The sequence below is a fragment of the Octopus bimaculoides genome, chromosome 1 (assembly GCF_046866305.1).
Source record: "Octopus bimaculoides isolate indiv1 chromosome 1, ASM4686630v1, whole genome shotgun sequence".
NCBI lineage: Eukaryota > Metazoa > Mollusca > Cephalopoda > Octopoda > Octopodidae > Octopus > Octopus bimaculoides.
Genome location: NC_142928.1, coordinates 141,037,164 through 141,059,876, shown reverse-complemented (window position 1 = coordinate 141,059,876; position 22,713 = coordinate 141,037,164). Strand labels below are relative to the sequence as shown.

The window sequence follows — 22,713 nt, the reverse complement described above, 5'->3', positions numbered from 1 at the left end:
ATTAGTAGGAAAACTCCAAGTAAGGTTTGTTCGAGTTTCAAAAGTACACCCAACTTTATCACAGGTTCACTACCTACGTTTAAAATATGTTTAAACGTCAGAACGTCCTTCATCATATGATTCATCGAATATAGTAGAAAAGCAACGAGGTATGTTGTTCGCGGTAAAACGATCTGCTGGAAGTAGCATTACAGCATACCCCGGTGTAGTAACAAAAGGAGTGATACATTGGACAATGCAGTCCTAAATACACCAAGTGATCTGGAAATAAGCAAGAACAACGACTGTAATATAGCAACTAAACAAAGTATTTTCTGTTATGTAGAAATACGACAGGATTAAGTTATCTAAACTCACATATATATTACAACATCTTTTAGATGGTATAAATTACCGAGTCAAATGGATATCACACATGGCAAAAGGTTTTGAGCTTCCTATCGTATCATCGTCTCAAAAATGAGTGCGTAACGAAGCAGCTTAATGCCAAACAGTCAATTTCATTTGGTTCAAAGTATATACCATACGATGGCGTTCTTTTATACTTACAGATTTCGGTTATTAGAGATCAACCATCTTCACCGGTTATTTTATCGATTTCTATTTTATTTGTTGAACTACTCAGGTACCTCTGTATTCATGGATCTACACTTGGGTAGTTTCTCTCTAATGGGCCTGAGTATTTTTTATGGAAGATAATAGTTTCCAATACATGCAAGTCTGTCTCTCCTTTTCATACCATCGATTTGCCCTAGAGAAAGACACACGTCAATACAGCTTGCTGTTAGTAAAGCCTGAAGCGTAGCCGTCGCAATGAAAAGAGCAGGAACTCTGGCGTCTTCTATAAGACGGGACATATTATTGCAATCCTATTTAAGACCCGAAAATGAGTTGGTCATACCTAAAATAACTTTGATAAGTTTGCTTAATCAAAGTTGCCCCGATGACCTCTGTGGCGTGAAACTTGCTTCATGAGAAAAGATTTCGGTTTAAGTAAACTATATCCATAACAGCATATATTGAGTGCTCCATTCTTCATAAAAAAATTCATGTGTGTGTGTGATATATACTCTTGTGCGTGTGATGTGTGCTTTTTTTCTTTTGTGTGTGTGTGTGTGTGTGTGTGTGTGTGTGTGATAGCTTTACGCTTTCTGTTTTGCTAAATGAAATAACACTTACACAGTATTAGTCAACACCAGGTTAAACAAAAGGATACTTGCCTTGCGTACCACCTTGCCACGTTATCAAACTCAGAAAGAATTCACCGTGAAACGAACTCCTTAATAGTAGTACTATTGTTATGCTGTACACAATGTTGAATTGATGAGTGACACGTTGTCTTTGCAAAGCTGAGTTCAATTTATCCGGCAGGAAAGTTGCCTGCGACAAAGCAACGTCTTTATCCATGAAGAGATCTATTTGTCCGCTGCAACGAAATCCAGAGATAAATACCTGCCCCATAGATATTTGGGTTTTGAAAACAAAAAAAAAAGATTTAGCTTAACTTTATTTATCGATTTCTCCAGTGTTATAAATATACATATTATACGCAATTGTATATGCTGTATCTGATACAATCACTTTTGCAGAAGAAATTTTTGCATATTTTATATATGTATTTTTTACATTTTATTTTATTATTGTAGGATATGAAATAAGGAAAATAATCAAAATGATGCGCAAACATCATATTAGATATAAAAGAAAATTTATCTGTTTTTGTTCTTTTACTACAATTTTCCAACTGATATAATATCTGAACATCGAGATATAAGATAACATAGTTAAAGATAAATTTCCATGTTAAAGAACTATAGATTAAATTAATAAGAACTAGCTTGAATGCATCTTATATCTTCACATTGAATGTCTTCTATAAACATATAGCGAGCTGAGCTACAAGAAGAGTCGGCGGACAAATACCTATTATGGTGATCTGTCTAAGTCTCTGCGATTTAAGTTCAAATCATGCGGATTTAAACTTCGTCCGTCATCGTTCCGGACTCAGTAAAATAATTTTCATTTAAGTATTATATGGGATCATGTTCATCGATTATAGCCTTGACACTGTATATGTGGCATTGACTATAGAGTCTGAATATCATTATTATACGATCATCAATTTTCCTGTTACATTCTATGAAAAGTAGAATCTTAAAAACGGCAGACATAACTGTTAGAAAATTAAACCCCCGACAGGTCAATTTAACCAACTATAATCCACTAGCATGTTTAGTTTTATGTCTGTTATAATTATTGTTGTTCTTATCTTTTTTGTCCTTCTTAGGGTCCATACCATAAGCCTAAAGCGTTACGAGGAACACGCTTCTTAATTATCAACGTAATAGCATTAAGGCAGTTTCCCAGTTGGGCGATCTTCTAGACAGCGTAGATATCGATGTTTTAGGAGACTGTATTGGTGAACTTTTTCGTTCTCTCTTTCACGATTCATAGAGCTCCAATTATCAATTTTATTATTTTTATTCTACATATCCGATTGATTTCGATCGTCAGGACTTTGTACTTGGTTAGTTTCTTTGTGACTTTCATGGATGTTCTTTTATGGGTCGTTTCGTTTTCACAGTACAAGACCGAGCTTCATGCAAGGTAACTTGTAGGAGGAGTAGTTGTGTGATTAGAGCTACATAAATCTAAGAAACAGACTTGGAAATATTGGAAGAACGGAGGCAGAAGAGAATATCAAACAGCTAGAAGAGAAGCTATTGTGATGTTGATAAGTAAGCTTCTCTGATCCTTTCAGCTATTGATAATATTATCAGGTTTAATAGCTTTTATCTCAATCAGTACGTGGTGAGGTATGTTCCAAAGGATGAGGATACCGTTGTGATCAGGTACTGAGGTTCGCTCCACTTCTCAGGTGCATATTTCCTGTGTAGGCACCGCTGCTTTTTATTCCTGTGAATGTATTGTGTATTCGCCAGATCCTTATACCTAGAAACACTGTAGCCTATAGTTTCTATATATTTTCCACAGATTTTACATTGTTGATCTGTTTCATCTTTGGTAATAAGTTTCTGATAGAAATTGATGACGATATTCCATTCTACTGCAGCGATTGTCAGGTCCTGTGTGCTCAACCTGGTTCTCTATAGCTATTAGGATGAATGCCTTCAATTGGTCCACTGCATTCATTTATATAATCTTATCTTCCCAGAGTATCTTCAGTTGAAACTACTCATGGTACTTTGCCTTCTTTATCAATTGTTTGACGTACATGGCAGTCACCTTGTTTTTTATGTTGGTTAGTAGAGTGGTATATCAATCTCTTTCTTGAATTGCGTTGGTCTTTTCATGATGCAATAGATATCATGTTTTACAATTCCGAGGAGTGAGTCAGTCACATATTTTTTCAGGTGCCTGTCTGATCAAATATTATCTGTTCTTTCATAGAGTTAATGCAATCTGAACCAACTTTGTCCCCCAAAAGCTATTGGTAATTAAAGTTTGTAGCAACTTACTTTTAGTTAATGCAACTTCTGCGGGATCAGTATCATTATTCCTTTCGCCGCTTGATTTTGATAATATTATTATTAATAGTATTGTTGTTATTAAGGTTATTATTATTATTCATGGTTAGGCAGTAAATTACAAAAAGCGTCAAAGCGTCGAACGAAATACCTTTATGTACTTATTTGGGCTCTACGTTCATTACTCAAAATCCCATCGATTTGAATTCTGAACGGGATTGATGAAATAAAATACGATTCAAATTGTTTAGGAACAACTCTCGTTCTCTTCCGCTCCTGCGTGTTTGAAATTCCACTGGGTTGCTAGTATGAGGGTCGAGACAATTTCTACTCACGACTGGGTGAGAACACGATGCGTGTCCTCGCCCAGTTACACTTGATTGCAAGTAACAGCCGAGGTATTCATAGTTTGAAATAAAAGTTGAAATAGCTAAAATGAAAGTTTCTGCTCTTATATTGGCAGACAAATATACAAAGACTCAAGTTAAATTGTTTTAACATCACCTCAAAATTCAGTGTTGTTATTTTCTGGAAGGTACTTATGAGTATATACATGTAACATGTTGATGGCTTTATAGTACAGCAGTTTTTCTTGTGAGTAGGAAAGGTGTTGGGTAGCAGAAGTGCAGGATTGATGGAACTGTTATAGCGTCAAATAGAATGCCTCTGATGTTTGTTCCAACTCACCGGTTTCTGAGTTCGAATCCTGCCAAACTTTGCCTTTCATGTTTTTTGGAGTAAATAAAAAGTGTAATAATGAAACTTTTAAGAATTTAGACCGTGTGCTTTGCAGTATTTGTTTCTGCTCTTTCCACCATGGTCTCTAGATGATACACGTATTTTCCACCCGGCGTGCTGGGTGTCTTTAGAGGAGTCCACTTTATTGTAAACATTCGAACCAGGCCTCAAGATTGAGTGTCCTCAATCATGTAGACCTTTTAGAGAGTCACGCGATTGCATTTCATGCTTACTGAGGAGATAAAAGCCATCCATAATTGCTTTTTTAAACTGAATGTGTATAAGTCTTTGGGTTTCAGACTTATTTCGTGTTGAAGAGCGATTTACCAATTACAAAAAAAATGATAGTTAGATTACTTACATTTATTTTGCATCATAAAAGTCTGTTTCAGTGAGTTACGAGCATACACAACCGCTTAAGTTATATTTTTGTTTATTTATTAACATAACTAAACGAAAAGAACCCACAGCAGATTCTATACGTTCTTAAATGGTTAAAAATTAATTTTTCTCCGATGTAATAGATTCCTTTTCAATAAAGATCTCAGAACAAGTACAACTCCAACATAATGAATTTTATTCAATTTCTAAGTCAGTTTAATTCCTCGGTTTTACATCTTACTTTTGAACCAACGTGATAGTCATTCAGTATTGGTATTTCAATTACCCAGACACTATTGTCGTTTATGTCATTGTGTTATCTGTGTGTGGGGGGGGGGGGGGGTACATCATTATGCTGTACTAAAGTTCTATAGTATCTCTGCGTTGTTAATTTCTAAGAAGCGTGGAGATTCATATGAATACTACAGAGCTTTTACATTAAGGAGTTTATTGTGTGAATAGATGTATTTAGAGAAACTTCACTACGATGTTATTGTTACATTTTGACGTATATTTGAAAGTAGCTCAAGTCGGTCAATCTCATACAACAGGATGTATTGTTTCAGAAAATGTAAAGTATACCACAGTAGAGATATTTATCATTTATATTATGGAAATTACAAATATTCCTTTCGTTGTGTCTGGTAATCTTGTTATATCTTGCTATAGCCATAGCTGTTTCTGCTGTACCACTCACACTATTTTTCAAGGCCGATGCTGTATTATTTATGTGTAGAATATTCAATTCACGGACGAATTGCTTAAGCGTACACGTATCATTCTGGATGTTGGTATTGTTTACCCCACATCAGTCTTGATCGAGCCGACATCTGATTAACGATACTCCAACCGTCTCTAGTGCGTCTTTTATTGAGACAATTCGTTTAGAGTTACGTTATCCAACGCATTGTTGTTAAGAGATCGGGGTATGCTTTGAAGTAGATTTGACTATTCTTTCTAACAGATCAAATTACTTCAAAGTTGCTCTCTGGATGACTTTGATAACAATCTTTGGATCTTTCTGATTTGGCAGGCGCCACTTGTTTTCTTAACGAAACACTTTCAAACTTGGGACACTAGTAGAATGTCATATAAAACATCTTTTACTCTTAGTGTTATTGAAAGTTATTTCGTGTTAAAATTGTCGTATTTCAGTAATTTCAACCAATCACTGACGTCTATTGAGGTGAAAACAATTACTGCTGTGGAATGTAAACATGTTCTAGCGGTGTAATGGAATCTTTTCCATTGAATAAAATTAGTGCTGTTGTTTGTCAACAACAACTATCGGTAGTACTGTTATTTATGACATCGTTCGTGTGTTTGTACTGGTTTTAGCTTTAGGGTTATGGTTCGGGTTTTAGAGCTAGGGTTAGGGTTAGGAGTTTTTTTGCCAAATTTGGTTAAAAAGTTTGTGTCGGTGTATTAAACAGATTTTCACCAAATGTGGCAAAAATACTCATAACCCTAACCCACGAACGATGTCATAAATAAGAGTACCGCCGATAGTTGTTGACAAACAACGGCACTAATTTTAGTCAAGGGAAAAGATCTCATTACACCGCTAGAACTTGTAGTTTACATTCCACAGCGGTAAATGTTTTCACCTCAATAGACGTCAGTGAATAGTTGAAATTACCGAAATACGACATTTTTTTTACATGAAATAACTTCGAATACAAAAATTGTTATCTGTTCTATAAGACAAAATATATAAGTATAGAAACACAAGTAGAAAACACACTAAATAAAATATAAATAAAAAATGGTGCTCGCCAAATCAGAAAGATCCTATAAAAATATGGTAGCTGCATAAAATATTATATAAGGTCGTGAGAGAATATTGCTGCTGTCATAACCTATAAATTTCTTTTGTTCTATTATACTTAAACAGGATTTGCAGCATTTTTTTTTTTTGTGAGTTGGCAAAATTGACGAAATTTTTATACCGTCGAAAAGAATGTCTTGCGATACTTTTCCAACTTACTGCATTCTGCGTTCGAATCCTGCCTAGGCCAACTTTGCTGTCCCTTCTTTCGACTCGACAAAATTAGTGTCAATCCATCGCAGTGGATTGACGGAACTGTAACAAAGTTAAACTGTATGCCTTGCGATATTTAAACCTTTGTAAATTGAACTTGTTTGGTGACTGTGTGGAGTTATATATAGACGGCATAAAAGCCAGTTAAGAGACTGCAAACGCTTCTTAGTTATCGACAGTACTGATCAGATAAACCAATATGGCATGGTTTAACACAGGCGTATCTACTACATCTTAGAATGTTCACACTTTAACGGATCTAAATAAGGTATGTTGTCTATTGTTTCATATTGAGTTATATGGTGTTTTAGACAAGAGACCAAAACAGACTTGCCTATTACGAGAAGCTGAATGCATTGTTCCAAGTAAGTAAGACTTCTTAAGAATTGATCACCAAAGTATTATTCATTTAAAAAGAAACGAACAGTTACCGTGATAAAAAATTAAAATGGTATCTAACACCGAGGCGAAAATAAAGTTAGGTTTATTTAGGTACGCTAAAGAGTTTGATGTAGAAAACAATTGTAGAAAGGTAACAGTAACGACATTCTCGTTGAGAGATTAGCCCTTAGGCACTCGGTTTATTACAGATGCGAAGGAGGCTGTGTTTTCATATATGATGTACAGATTCTAAGATTAGACAATTCGAAAGTTCCACAGCTTTACTATAGGCTATAATTTCGCATTTCTCTGCAAGAATCTTTCTACCAACATCTCGCAAATTTGCTGAAGATTCTTCGCAATCACCGCTATCATTTGGTGAATGAAGTACCAGATGAAGCTCATCAGCATTATCAATTTCCTCAAGAAAATGTTCAGTATCATCACCAGATTCGATTACATTTAGGATTTCTAGAGTGTCACTTTCACAATCAAGTTTTCTCTTAGACATATTTATCGATCTAGCAATATGAATTTATATATATATATATATATATATATATATATATATATATATATATATATATATATATTTCACTTGCACTTAGGCAAATATTAATTTGCTAGTAAATAGGCTACTTTTTATGAAGAAACAAATTATAGATATAGAAAATTTAAGATTCAAGAGCAAAACATTTTAATTTACAATTGTTTTAAAGTTTTTTGGCTTATTGTTAACAGAATTAACGATTTTATGTCCAAACCTGAAAAACTTCATTTTGAATGAAATGTACACTCAAATTCCCAGCGCAGGTTTTATCATACGCACATATACAAACGTTATTAAATCGAAAATTTATTTACTTAGATTATTAAGACGTGTTTGGTTTGCAAAAGTAATGTATGCTTAATAAAAAATACAAAAGCAAAATAAAATATTACAAAACATTTAAAGCATACAAATAAAAAAAACTTACCACCGGTAGCACTTCTTCCTCACTTCAAAATTTGACACTGAAAGAAATGAGTCTACCACACTGTATAAATAATCAAAGTATGGCTTTGATGCCAAATATTGGTAGATGAATTATTATTTTTTTATTTTTAGAAAGGTTTTTGATGCCTAAATTTATGAAATTATTTTATATGAATATTTTCGTCTGAAACAAAAAAGCGAATGATAAATCATGCGCTGGGCATTAATGGGTTAAACGGTTTTCTGCGACTTATATCGAAGACAGAAAGTATTGAGAAAATTTGATTTCAGGAGATGAAGTTACGGACATGATGTGGAAATGTGTAATAGGAAAAGTGCTGAAGTTAATGTACTTCTTTGTTGTATACCACACTACTTCTTTAGGAAGTGTTTATTGCGGCTGTCAGCAGATTGCTGTATGAACCGAGCAGTATAGCTGAGGAGGAACCCGAACAAAGGAGACAAAATGAACAACTTTAGTCCCAAAATTTTCCTCAATCCAGAGTAAAAGATTTTTGCAAAGTTGCTAGTCAAGACTTTAACACATGTCATCAACAATTCAAGTCAGATTCCCGCACGTGTCAGCTTTGTCTTTCATCCTTTCCGGGTCAATGTAATCGGCTAACCCCCAGCCTCTAAACTTTCTGGCCTTGTGCCAAAATTTGAAACAGCTATTATTTGTAGTAGAAGAGTGTGATTGTTTTTTTCTTTCTCAGATCAGACAAGATACACTTGTCTTCTCTTTTGTTGAAATTGTAGGTATTTGTTTTTCCATATATCCTGCTCTTGTATCATGAATTTTTTGTAGCTTCTCATACATCTCTTAGGCACGATTTGTTGATACAACTTACAAATAGTTGATTGTATGTATATATAAGCCATCATCTCTGAGGAAGTATTGACCGTATAAAAGCATATATTTAGTTTTTAAAAAAGTTTATTTGAATAATGCGGGTTTTTTCACAGCAAATTTAAATGTATTTCTGCGTAACTTTAGTGAGCTCAGTGTTAGTATCATTCTGTCAGGGTTAGACTGCTGAGAAAATGCTTCACGAAATTTTGTCCCAGGACTTTGTATTTTGAATTCAAATTCGACCGAGAGTAACATTACTTTTCATCCTTTCGGCGTCAATATGTTAAAACCACCAGCTAAATACTGGAATCGAATTTAATTGTCTATCTTCTCCCCCAAATTACAAACATTGTTCCTATACTTGGTATGGGAATATTGTGAATTCTCGTGTAAAATAATATGCAGTCCCTATAAGGATAATTTTCTCTATCTTTTCTGCATGTATAAATTGTTTATGTATTTTGTTCGCGTTTATTTAAATCATTTGCCGAATACTTATTGTGATAGGGATTATTTCTATTTTTAATATCCACATCGCATTTATCTCCCTTTCCAGATATCTATACATTTAGAAACGTTCTCCATTTTCTTTCGAAACACATTACGTCTGATATGATTAATAATTCGATCAAAAGGCACTTCTTTAACCGATAGTACTTGACAACATAATCCAGTATATTTACCTTCGCATACCTTAGAATATGATCACGGTATAATTGCGAAATAACTTATTTTTGGTATGCGTTTACACCGTCCGGAAAAATATATTCCATGCTTGTGTATGTATATATATATATATATATATTCCGCACCTATTTACTTATTTTATTACGATTACAACTGTTGCTGCTGCTGCTGCTGCTGCTGCTGCTGCTGTTGCTGTTGTTGTTGTTGTTGTTGGTAGTAGTAGTAGTAGTAGTAGTAAGGCAGCGAGCTGGGAGGATCGTTAGCGCACTGGACGAAATGCTTAGCAGTAATTCGCTCGTCAATATGTTCTGAGTTCAAATTCCGCCGAGGTCGACTTTGCTTTTCATCCTTTCGGGGCCGATAAACTAAGCACCATTTGCGTTCTGGTGTCGTTCTAATCGACTGGCTACCTCCCCAAAAATTTCAGGCCTTGTGCCTATAGTAGAAAGGATTATTGTTATTATCATTATTATTATTATTATTAGCATCATTATCATCATCAAGGCGGCGAGAAGGTAGAATCGTTAGCACGCTGGACGAAATGTTTAGCGGTATTTCGCTTGTCGCTACGTTCTGAGTTCAAATTCTGCCGAAGTCAAGTTTATCTTTCGGGGTAAGTGCCAGTGAAACACTGGGGTCGGTGTAATCGACTATGCCTCCCCACAAAGATGTCTGGCCTTGTGCCTATAGTAGAAATTAGCGTTGTTATTATTATTATTAAGTTGGCGAGCTGGCAGAATCGTTAGTACATCGGGCTTAGCGGTATTTCTTCTGCTGCTACGTTCTGAGTTCAAATTCCGCTGAGGTTGACTTTACCTTTCATCATTTGGGGATCGATTAAATAAGTAGCGGCTACACACTGGGGTCGATGTAATCGACTAAATCTCTTCCCCAAAATTTGAGGCCTTGTGCTTGCAGTAGAAAGGATTATTATTATTATCATTATTATTATCATGACTATTATTATCATCATTATTATTATTATTATTAAGGCAGTGAGCTGGCAGAATCGTCAGCATGCCGGGCAAAATGCTTAACGGCATTTCGTCCGTCCTTACCCACTTAGTTCAAATTCCGCCAAGGTCGACTAAGCCTTTTATCCTTTCGCGGTCGATAAATTAAGTACCAATGAAATACTGGGGTCGATATAATCGACTAGTCCCCTTCCCACAAATTTCAGGCCTTGTGCCTTTTATAGAAAGGATTATTATTATTCTTATTATTGCTTTATTTCTCAGAGCGCTCGGTCTTGTTTGCTCTGGTAGATTCTGTGAGAGTGGACAGCATCATGCTGTCAGAGGTCTCACAAGGTCTCTTTCCAGACATTATGAGCTTTGATACTTGGTTGTTAATTGTCGTAACAGACATTCAACATCCAAGTACCAACCTCAAAATCGTAGCTGTCCCCGGCAGTGCAGTTTTTTTAGGCTTGCTCTGTTCTCATGTATTCATCCTCTTAGTCCATTTGGTTCTTGCAGCCGTATAATGACGACCGGGACTGTGCTGCTCACCCACAGGGCACCTGCCGGGCGAAAGTACTTCACCTGTAGCAACAATGACAGTATAGCACGAAGAAAAAACAAAAACCCAAATTGTTCTTTAAAGATATGACCGAGCCCTTTCACCTCAGCTGCCATCAGTACCAGTAATGTCAACACAACAAAAATTCATACACGACAACTTACAAATCTAGCGTTTGCAGTTTCACCGACGTGGTCCACGAAATAGAAGACGTTATTTTAACGTTTGAAGAATTAAACTAAACACAAAAAAATAAATTTTACGAGGTATGGACAAAATGTTATGGTCAACATCCCAAGATCTATTCATTCAGAAACCAAATTCAGAACTGTAGTATGCAAAATATTAGCGACGAAAAGTAAGAAGATAGAGCACGTGACACAGCTGCAAATTGAAAAGTGTCTCAGACAAATCTGGCGTACTAAAACATATGTCCCTAGAAAAAAACCAGAACAGTAGTAAAATTACCTAGATAAAATGAAGTCAAGAAGTACACCACAATAGCCCAAAGGATTGACAATATGGTCCTCATAATAATTTACTTTGGTTGTAGAATAGTTAAAATGAACAGTCGAATTGGTGGCAATTGTCCTTTTTGATATTGAGAACCAAACTAATATTCTGAATATTCTGTAGGTCCAGAGGCTGCATAAACTTTTATGTTAAATTGTTAAGGACGAGGTATGGAATTATTAATCCCAACAGCTCAATGAATAATGGAATCTATCCCGGACCTGATCAATCTGCTAGACGACATAAAAATCTACGAATCCGTTTAGGGTACGCGGTTCCAATGTTACGTTATGGTGTCATCCACAGCAATAAAGGAGAGAAAGAAAACCACCACTTCTTCCGAAACCTTTAACACAACAGCAACAACATCAACAGAAGAAACAGCAGTAACACCAACAGTGGAATGCGGCCACAACAGCATCAGTGACAGCAAGTGCAAAATGAGCTCCGCGAAAAATGCAGTGACTCTAGCAGCAACAACAAGAAAAACAACAACAGTGGGAGCAACAGCAAAAAGAGAAATAAAACACACCACGACCACCACCACGGAGAGCTAAAACAACAGTGGCAACAATTATATCAACAACAGAACGATACAACAAGACTCCATAAGACATGCTTCTCCTCCAACTCACAACACAGACATGTATGGTGAATGTGACGAAGTGGATATCAAATTGTAAACACTAATAGAAATACACGAAAATAAAAGAAATGAATCAAAAATACGCCAACCAAAATATCTGGCGGATATAAACAAACGGTGGAAGTGTCGCTAAGCAATGATACATCGACACCACAGCTATACCAGAACTATCACCACCACCGTTATCACAGACACCATCACAAGTACAAGCACAACCAAATTCACATATCAATAGTCAGTTCGAACAAGAAAAAAGAGAAATCTTTTATTACACAGCCATAAACACAAAAATAAATCTCATACACAAATTTATCTATAAGCATCACGCACAACCACATTACAATAACAAATAGCATTCTACTACACATAAAAGTCATTCAAATATTATAACAGACTTAGATCATTCCAAAAGATAAACACACTCAAGAAGTAGGAGACTTCAGAGGGACTATAAATTAGAAACTCTCTAAAGAAACACCTGTAGAAATACCCGCAAATAGCAGGAAGGACAGAATGCCTATCCCTCCACAGAAATAAAGTGTTTCTTCTTACTTTTTTTCATATCGGGAGAGGTTAAGTGAAGGACACACTCTTCTATCATCAAGGTCTCATCAACTTTTTTCGAATTTCACTTAAAGTGGAAAATGAGGCAGTGAGGGAAGTTCTGCTCCCAACAGATTTGTTGAACACTGAGAGTGTCAGGCATAGGCTGGGTGAACGGGTCTGCTCTGAACATTCACCTGTAGCGTGAAGCTTACCATTTCGTGAATGTGATTTATTATTGTGTTTATGGCTGTGTAATAAAAGATGTTTTTTTTTTTTTTTTTGTTAAAATATGTGATCTGACTGTCAGTGGGTGTGGGAATTTGGTTGCGTTTGCATTTGTGATGGTGTCTGTGATAGCGGTGGTGGTGTTAAAATGGGGACGATAGAGTTGAAGAAGGATGGAGACACGGTGACCGTGGTTTTGTGAGGTTTCCACAAGCAACTCTCTGGAAATCCCCCGCTCCATCTTTGAAGTGGAGATATTTTTTTGCAATGAATTTCTTGTTTCTTTGTTTTTGTTACATTTACTCTTTACACACCTTCATATATTATCGTCCAGCACCGTCCTCGATTTTTCTTAACCTCTTAGTGCTTAATACAGAACCCATTATTATTAGCAGTATTTGGGAGGGGGGCTCGTTACCTTCTGAGTTCAAATTCAAGCGATGTCACCTTCGGGCGTTCATCAATTAGGGATCGATGAAATAAGTACCAGCTGTCCATTGCGGTAAATTTAATCGACTAAGCTTTTCACCAAAATTCCAAGCCTTGTGCCTATAGTAGAATTGATTATTATTATCATTAATGATAATAATAATCCTTTCTACTGGAGGCACAAAGCCTCAAATTTCTTGGGAGGGGACTAGTCGATTACATCGACCCCAGAGTTCAATTGGAACTTAGTTTATCGATCCCGAAAGTATGAAAGGCAAAGTTGAACTCGACAGATTTAAACTCAGAACGTAAAGACGGACGAAATGCCGGCGCGCTAAAGAATCTGCCAGCTCGCTGAATAATAATAATAATAATAATAATAATAATAATAAAGCGAGCTGCCAGAACCGTTAGCAGACCGAGTGAAATATTTAGCGGCATTTCGTCCATCTTCACGTTCTGAGTTTAAGTTCTGCCAAAGTCGACCTTGCCTTTCATTCTTTTGGGATCGATATATTAAGTACCAGTGAAACACCGGGTTCAATGTAATTGACTAGTCCCTTCCCCCAAAAAATTTCAGGCCTTGTGCCTTTAGTGGAAAGGAGGATTTTTGTTTTCATCTCAAGTTTTGTTGTAGCTCCAGGAGTATTACATGAGTAGCGACCTTGCTGCCTGCAGCCTATGGTACCACGCTATCTGTACTTTTCAACTACCTAACTCTTTCCTGATTATTCTAAGCGTGCCAAGGAAGCAAAGGTTTTGTAACAGCTCCACTAGATACTCTATTCCGATTCCCTTTATATTCATCTTGATGCCTTTTGATACTGTTCCCAAAGACCCAACAATAATTCGCACTATTTTCACTTTCTTTATTTTTCATAGCCGGGCTATTTCGTGCTGAAGAGGATTGTATGTATCTGTTCTATCGACTTCCTTCTTAACTATTCGTGGGTCAGAGAAGCACGCAATATCAACTATATAGCACATGCGCATCTTGTCCACCAACGCTAGGTCCGGTCTGTCATGCTCTAGTACCTAATCTGTTTGGATGGGGAAAATCCAAGAGGACTCTGTAGGTTTCCGACTTTTTCATTCTCTATAGTGTGTGCTTATACCACGTCTTACCTCTCTCTAGCCCCCACTTTTCACAGTTTCGCTACCTCATCGTGTGGCCACAACCTGTAGTGGTTTTGATCAAGTACAGAGAATTCGTTCGCGATATGAGCAATGGATTCAGCCACAATTACAAATGCGGCACATTTGCTCATTCCTAAGGTTGACCCCTCAGTTTGTGTCCAAAGCTTAGTTTTGTGCAGCCAGTATAGTACTCCCAGTCTCTTTCAGTGTGCCCTTCTTCATCCAATCCCACCTATGTTTTCTTCATGTGCTTTTTGTACTTCCCTTGTTTTTCAATTGGCCGGATAACTGAAGAGATGTTGGCATGGGCTCCCACCCTGGCATCCGAAACTCGGAGTTTTATCATGGCTACTGAATAAGTGTCACATATTTTTACAGATAAATTCCTCTATTTGCATAATATCGAGGTCTCTTTATTTTGTTGTCCTTCCTGTCAAATATATATATATATATATATATATCAGTTTCATGAGTGTACATATATTTATATGTATGTGCGTATGTGTAGATGTATATGCATTTTAGCGTGTGTGTGTGTGGATACGTATGAGAGTATATATGCATGTACGTGTGTGTGTGTGTGTGTGTGTGTGTGTGTGTGTGTGTGTGTGTGTGTGTGTGTGTGTGTGTGTGTGTGTGTGTGTGTGTGTGTGTGTGTGTGTGTGTGTGTGTGTGTGTGTGTGTGTGTGTGTGTGTGTGTGTGTGTGTGTGTGTGTGTGTGTGTGTGTGTGTGTGTGTGTGTGTGTGTGTGTGTGTGTGTGTGTGTGTGTGTGTGTGTGTGTGTGTGTGTGTGTGTGTGTGTGTGTGTGTGTGTGTGTGTGTGTGTGTGTGTGTGTGTGTGTGTGTGTGTGTGTGTGTGTGTGTGTGTGTGTGTGTGTGTGTGTGTGTGTGTGTGTGTGTGTGTGTGTGTGTGTGATTAAGGTTCAGTTAAATCATTATCACTATTATGTTACCATGACCAATGAGGTGTATCCGAGGTGTGGTTATTGCTAGTTGAAATTATTATTATTATTATTATTATTATTATTATTTCGGAAATGTATTTGCATAGCAAGTGAATTGATATGAGATCGTGTGCTCAAACAAAAGCACTTGCAGCGTGGAAGATGTTTGTAAGTCATTCAAGAATACACAAAACAACGTTAGTTTCACTTCAACATTCAATTTTCATTTGTGTCAAAATATTTTCGTCCCTTTGAAACAGCGACCTGCCCACTGACAAAACCTGGCGCTCCACCTGGGAGAGTAACAGTTAGTTCATGATATGTATGTATGCATATATGCTTGTATGTATACATGTATATGTGTACGTGCGCATACATGCATGTACGCATGTATGTATGTACGTATGTGAGTATTTCCGTATGCGTGTAGACGTTTCTGCGTGTGTATATATGTGTATATACATGTAACTGTATTTTTATGTACTAATATATATGTGTCTGTTCAAGTTGCATATATAACTGTTACTATTTCGAAAGTTATATATATATGCTCTTTTCACCTCCGTCTAAGGGTGAATAAATACAATGTCTTAGATACATATATGCAAATATAAACATACCTACACTTATGTACAAGTGCACACAATCACATAAGCACGTATACACACATATATACGATACGTATAATCTTACAGTATATACACACCCTGTTGTTGGTGTTGAAACTCCAATGAAGGAGCCTTGAATCTAGGTTAGAAACCGGCTCTTTCTCTATTGGCAAGAAATTTTGAAATGAAACTGAACAATGATATACATAGACACATATAGATCATGAAATAACTGTTAACTCTCAGGTGCAGCACCAAGTTTTGTCAGTAAATAAGGTCGCGGTTTCAAAGCGACGAAAATATTTTGATACACATGGAAATTAAATATTGAAGTGAAACTGACGGTTTTTATGTGTTCCTGAATGGCTTACAAATGTTTCACGCTGCAATTGACTGTTATTATCATTATTGTTGCTGCTGTTGCTATCCGTGTATGTATTTTTGTACGTACTTGCCTATGTATTATGTATACTTTTTATGTACATGTATTATGTATATTGCCTGTGTTGTTCCAAAAACTGAAAATTAGTAATTTGTTTTTAAACAACATAGTCAGATATGTATTAAACCACAATTACGATCTATTATTATTTGTTATTTTTGCTCCTACTTAGCCAACTATTTATTGATAAAACGTACTTCCTTCAAAATGCTGTTTCTGAAAATCGCTATTTTGTATTAACTTCCTTAATAACTCATCACTTACGCTATTCTTTTTTATAATGATCCTGTAGTTAATACAAGATTATAATCAATTCTCTGACCATTTTTGTATCATTCTTCCTTGCAAACGCACTAAATTATTTTATATTTATAAAACTGACGACCTTCAACAAAATTTCTTAAACAATCTAAGCTTAGATAAGCACTCCATGCTTTTAATTGTCCGTGCATCTTCGCTTCCAGGCAATGTAAAATACTAATTTCTTCTATACTATCGCTGTGCAACCGATTGTCATTCATTTTGTTTTAATTTCGTGTTTAGGCTTCAATAACTATCTCACAATGATTTCAAACAAGAAACTAAATTTCATATTGCAAATTGACAATCATTAAAATCTTCTTTTGGATTGTTTTTGCGCGAGTTCTTTCTCCACGGTTATTTTTTATATTTCTGTAGGAACTTAGTTAATGTTATTTTTGGTGTGTCGTTTCCGAATTAATTTTTCTGTTTGCGTTTTTTCTTTCTGTGGCTTCGATTTTATCTTTTGTTTTCAATTATGATTCATGAAATTTATTGTTGTCACTGTTATTGTAACTACGTTTTGGTTTTATTTAATGATCGGAATCCTTGTAATATGTTAATTGCAATTTTGTCTTTCTTTTTATTAGTTTTCAGCTACCTAAGGGTATTTTCTGTTCTGTTTTATTACTATATTTTTACAAAGAATACACCACTCTTAACAGATGAATGACTAAATTTTAGCTACAAGTTCTAGCAAAAACTTTTCATTTAGTTTGTTTAGCCTTATTGTTGTCACCTAGGGATTTTCGGGATCTCCATTTTCCTGTTCCACGACAAAACATAGCATACCATTTCATTTGCAAGTATTTCCGAATAGTATGCTTTCAGGAAAATTATCACAAATTTTCAACAAGGCTCAAGAGATACTGTGTACCTAAATGTTAACCTATCCTAAGCCTTTAGCGATAACTCTCAAAATTTTTCAAATGCCATAATTTGATAATATTACTTCCAGATAGGAATCAATTAAAGTTGAAATTTTAAGAGGCAATGGACATTTGCTTATGAGACTTCTACGATAACTGCGATACATTCAGAAAAAACAGCACTCACATTTTCCATTTCACGCTCTCTCTTTCTCCCATCCTGTATTCCTCATTTTCTTTTCTCTTTGTCCCTCTTTGTCCATCACTTTATCTGTCTCGCTCTCGCTCTCTCTCTCTCTCTCTCTCGCCATCTATCTATATATCTATCTATTTATTTCTTCTCTGCTTCTCTCCTTCTTTCTCTTACTTTCAGTCAGAAAATATAATTCTACTATGCTAGAATTATAATTAATTTTCAATGCAATAGTATTTAACCTGAGGAGATTTAGAGAGCTCAGACGTTTAAAACATGTGAGTAATATGCGGATAACTGATCAAAATGAATGGAAATATTTGCCATGCATCAATTTTTATTTAAAACTTTAAAGATGCTTCTAGTTATGGATGGACAATTCATTTCTTTTAACTTTTATAAGTTTAGATTAAAAGCTTAAAGTTACCCAAGACAAATTAAGATCCATATATATGTGTGTGTGTGCGTGTATGTATGTGTGTGTGTGTGTATGTGTGTGTGCGTATTGTGCGTGTGTGGTAAGTAGTTTGCTCATCAACCACATGGTTCCGGGTTCAGTTGCCAATGCGTGGCAGCTTGGGCAACTGTCTTCTACTATAACCTCGGACTGACTAAGGCCTTGACAGTGGATTTGGTAGATGGAAACTGAAAGAAGCTCGTCGTATATTTGTGTGTGTGTGTGTGTGTGTGTTTGTCCGCCAACCATCGCTTAACAACCGATGTTGGTGTGTTTATGTCCCCGTAACGAAGCAGTTCGGCAAAAAGGGGCCAATGGAATAAGTACTAGGCTTACAAAGAATAAGTACTGGGATCGATTTGTTCGACTAAAGGCGGTGCTCCAGCACGGCCACAGTCAAATGACTGAAATAAATAAGAGTGATGGAGTAAATACACACACACACACACACACACACACACACACACATATATATATATATATACAGTGAAAATTTGAGAAAAAACAAAAGACGAAGACGGGTGTGTAAACAACAAACAGATGTATTAGTTTAACGCTCGGTAAGTAAGAAAGTCTTTAACGTTTCGAGCCTAAGCTCTTCAACAGAAAGAGAAACAGAAACAAACAGAGAGAAAATAAAAAGGTTTAGTGGCTAGCGATGTATTATGGCGACTGCCGGACAGAGGGGTCAGACAAGGGAGCAAGGAAGAAGGGGAGATAATAAAGTAGAGGTGATCCCAAAACGAAAGTGCGCGTGCGTTTGTATGAGAGCGTTTATGTGCATGTGGATGGGGGTTGGTGACCTTGACGTGTGTGTATGCATGTGTGGGTGTGTGGATGATGGTGTGGGTGCTGCGAAGTGGTCAGTCCTCGTGTGTGTGGGTTGGTGTGGTGTGGTATGGTGGTGTGTGGTGTGATGGTGTTGGGGTATGAGGAAGGTAGAGTGGGGGAAGCAAGGGTGGGGGAAGTAAGGGTGGGGTGAGATAGTGTGGGTGTGGAATGTGAGGGTGGGGGCGAGGTGGAGTGTGTGATAGTGGAATGTGTGGGACGGGTGGGATGGGATGCATAGGAATGGTGGATTTGGAATGTGTAGGGGTGGGGTAACGATGGAGGGCGACGATGAAGGGAGAGGATGGAAGGAGAAGGTTGGTAAGAGTGAAGAGAGAAACTAGGTGTCAGAGCAAGAGAGGAGAGGCGAGGTGGGTGGGAGGGGGAGAGAGGAGAGGGTTAGATGAAGAGGAGAGGAGAGGGTTAGATGAAGAGGAGAGGAGAGTTGACCGCATGTGGAGCAAAGGAGCGAAGAGCGAAGGTTAATTCTTGTTCATGGCGAAGACGGGAGTTCGGATGGCCCCTGTGCGAGGACAATCCGAACAGGTGTTGTAAAGAATGACCGCTAGAGCGGAAATGGCTTGAGACCGGGATATCGTTGCCAAGTATTTATATATATATATATATATATATATATATATATATATATATATATAGTCTCAATCTACCAGATCCATTTATAAGACTTCAGTCGACTCAAGATTAAAGTAGAAGGCACTTGTCCAAGGTGCCTTATGGTGTGGCTGAATCATAAACCATGTGATTGAGAAGTAAGCTTCTCACCACATAGTCATGACAGTATTATAAATTTTTTACCATTTACCTGCTTCAATAATTAGATTGCTGTAATGCTGGAACGTCGCCTTAAATGGTTTTAGTCGAACCAACGGATCCCAGTAGCTTTTTTTGAGCCTGAAACTTATTCCATCGGTCTATTATGCCGAACCGCTAGTTTATGGAGATGTAAACAAAGAGAGACCGGTTATTTAGCGGTGTTGTAGAGACAAACAGAAAGATTCTCTCTCACACACAATCACACATAAGTACATACCTATATGTACGACAAGCTTTTTCTAATTCCTGTCTACCAAATTCACACAAAATTTTGAACAGCTTGGGGCGATGATAGGTAACACTCGCCCAAGGTACCACAGTGTGCTGGTAGGGAAGCAAATTTCCTACTATACAGACACGCCTGAGCTTATGATATATAATATATTACTACCTGAACATCAGCTCGATTTGGAGTTTGCTTATAACCACATTAGACGTTATGGGCTCGGCCCTGGATGAAGAAATCGGTCATTAAGTTTTGGATCAGCCTAATTTCGATGAACGTTGAAGTGGCACCGAAACTCACGCTGAGCTGTTGTGACAGACTCATTATTCTTTACGTAACTGTCGTAGGCAAACACGCCATGCTCTATCTTCCACAGCGCCATAGCTTCGCCTCAAAACATAAATAAAATGCTAAGACACCACGGACCGAATGGTACCTGTCGGGCATAGGTCCCTCCCCTGGGGCTGAATTATAGCCATTTCAAAAACGCCTGTTCTCTCTGCCCCACCCCCACCCCCACCCTTACCATAGGTATAAACTATAACTCAGTTGTCTGCTATCACCAATAACAACAAAAACATTCACAACTAATCACTCAAAATACGACAAAATCTCTTTAAATGACACCCTACCGTCTTAGAAAGCCTGAAGCGCGCAAGATTTATGTGTCTACAAAAGCAGACCCGCTTAAGAGACAACAATGACGACTAACTCTATCAACAACTGACAACAACTCCGCCATCAATCACGAAGAAGTTACCGATTCGCGATCGTCGTTTGCTCATTCTGGAACCAACAGTGTGTTATTACTTTCTATTTTCTTCCCATCTCTTATTGTCCACCACCGTTCTGTGTACAGCCGCACGCAAAACCACACCTTTCTAAACGTTTAAACAGTGTGTGTACACATACACACAATGTACACACTGACCAACATAAATACTGATTCTTCTGGTGTTCATTCTTATTCTTTTTTTTTTCTATTTTCACACGATCTCCATTTCTACTTGTTATTCTGCCCCCCCCCCTTACCCCAAAAATACATACCCTGCTATACAATTTCGTCACACATTACTAACATGATTCTCTGATAGCGATAGGGAGATTACCCTATTTTTCTTTCCTATTATCTCTCTTCTTGTATCTTGAAAATGAGCCTATACCTGAAATATTGATTTCCTTTACTTTTGCTACGTGACAAACATTTATTCTAAAATAATTTTTTTTTCTATTAGATTACTTATTACTGACGAAACCCACAAAGGAATTGCAATATTCTGGATTTTTATTTCTCTGAGAAATACTAGCAAAAACTTGAATATATCTATTCAATCTTTTGTGGTTGTTTTTGTCCGCTTCCAAATTATACAAGCATTACCTTTGCCGGAAATGAACGTTTTAGGTATCAACCGCAGTTATATGCCCACACGCTCAAATGGAGAGGTGGACATATATGAATATAACTAACTATCAAAATATTTCGTTTCTATCAAATACAGAATATTTATATTGCAATATAAATCTCAACCCCTTTAATTTGCCATAACTTACATAAAATTTCATAACCAACTCAATACTTCATTGAAATTACACATACACAAACATTATATATATATATATATATATATATATATATATATATATATTACACCTATTATAAATATATTTTCAACACAACAAAAGATTTTATTCCATAGAAATTGTTCCTCATATGTTAATCCCCGAAAAGATAGCATTGAAAGTACATACATGGGTAACCAATTTTTTTTTTTTTTCGTTTCTACTACACATTATTTCTTTCTGATGAAAAACATGTATCGACATCATTGTCAGGTTAGCATTTCATTAAAACTGAATTAGTTTACTGATAATACAAGGAAAAACTAAATAATGCAGCTAAATAATATAGCCTTCAGCGTAGATGATTGTTTTCAATGATCTACAATACGCACTGTATGCCTATATGTTACTAACTTCCATATATCTCATTCGCTTCCTTCATATGCCTCTCGCTCTCCATCTCTCTTGCTATTTCTCAGCATATTTCCCTGTTAATTTCTCCCTCGCTCGCTCTCGCTCTCTCTCTCTCTCTCTCTTGTTCTCTCTCTTCATCTCAGCTTTCAGCAAGACAGCTTTCGTCGGCTGAATGTAATCACACTGCATCTTTTGTTGGAGCAGTTTCCAGCATAGTTCTCAATTGGGTGCATTACATGTATTGCTCAAGGATAATTTATTAGCGTTGCCATATTAAAGAATTGGTTTCACTGATCAATGAATTCCTTGTAATGCTAGTCAACGCCTTTCTAGAGTTCCTAAGACTTTTATCGCAGAATTTAATCGGATGTTTAGATTTAATGTTATACACGTAGCAATAGAGACCGAACGGAAATGGAAGTAGCAAAGTCAGCTAAATATAGAGTAGAAGGAAAGAGGAACAAGTAAGGATTCGA

The 22,713-nt window shown here is 36.7% G+C and overlaps 1 long non-coding RNA gene across 1 annotated transcript in view; it reads right to left on the bottom strand.

Moving 5' to 3' along the window:
• Positions 1-1,226: 1,226 nt before the first annotated feature.
• The window catches only part of LOC149137780 (uncharacterized), a 24,725-nt gene continuing 3,238 nt past the window's right edge, over positions 1,227-22,713 (bottom strand). Inside the window, exon 3 of the long non-coding RNA XR_016239880.1 lies at positions 1,227-1,426. This is a non-coding gene — a long non-coding RNA (uncharacterized LOC149137780). The remainder of the gene's footprint in view (positions 1,427-22,713) is intronic.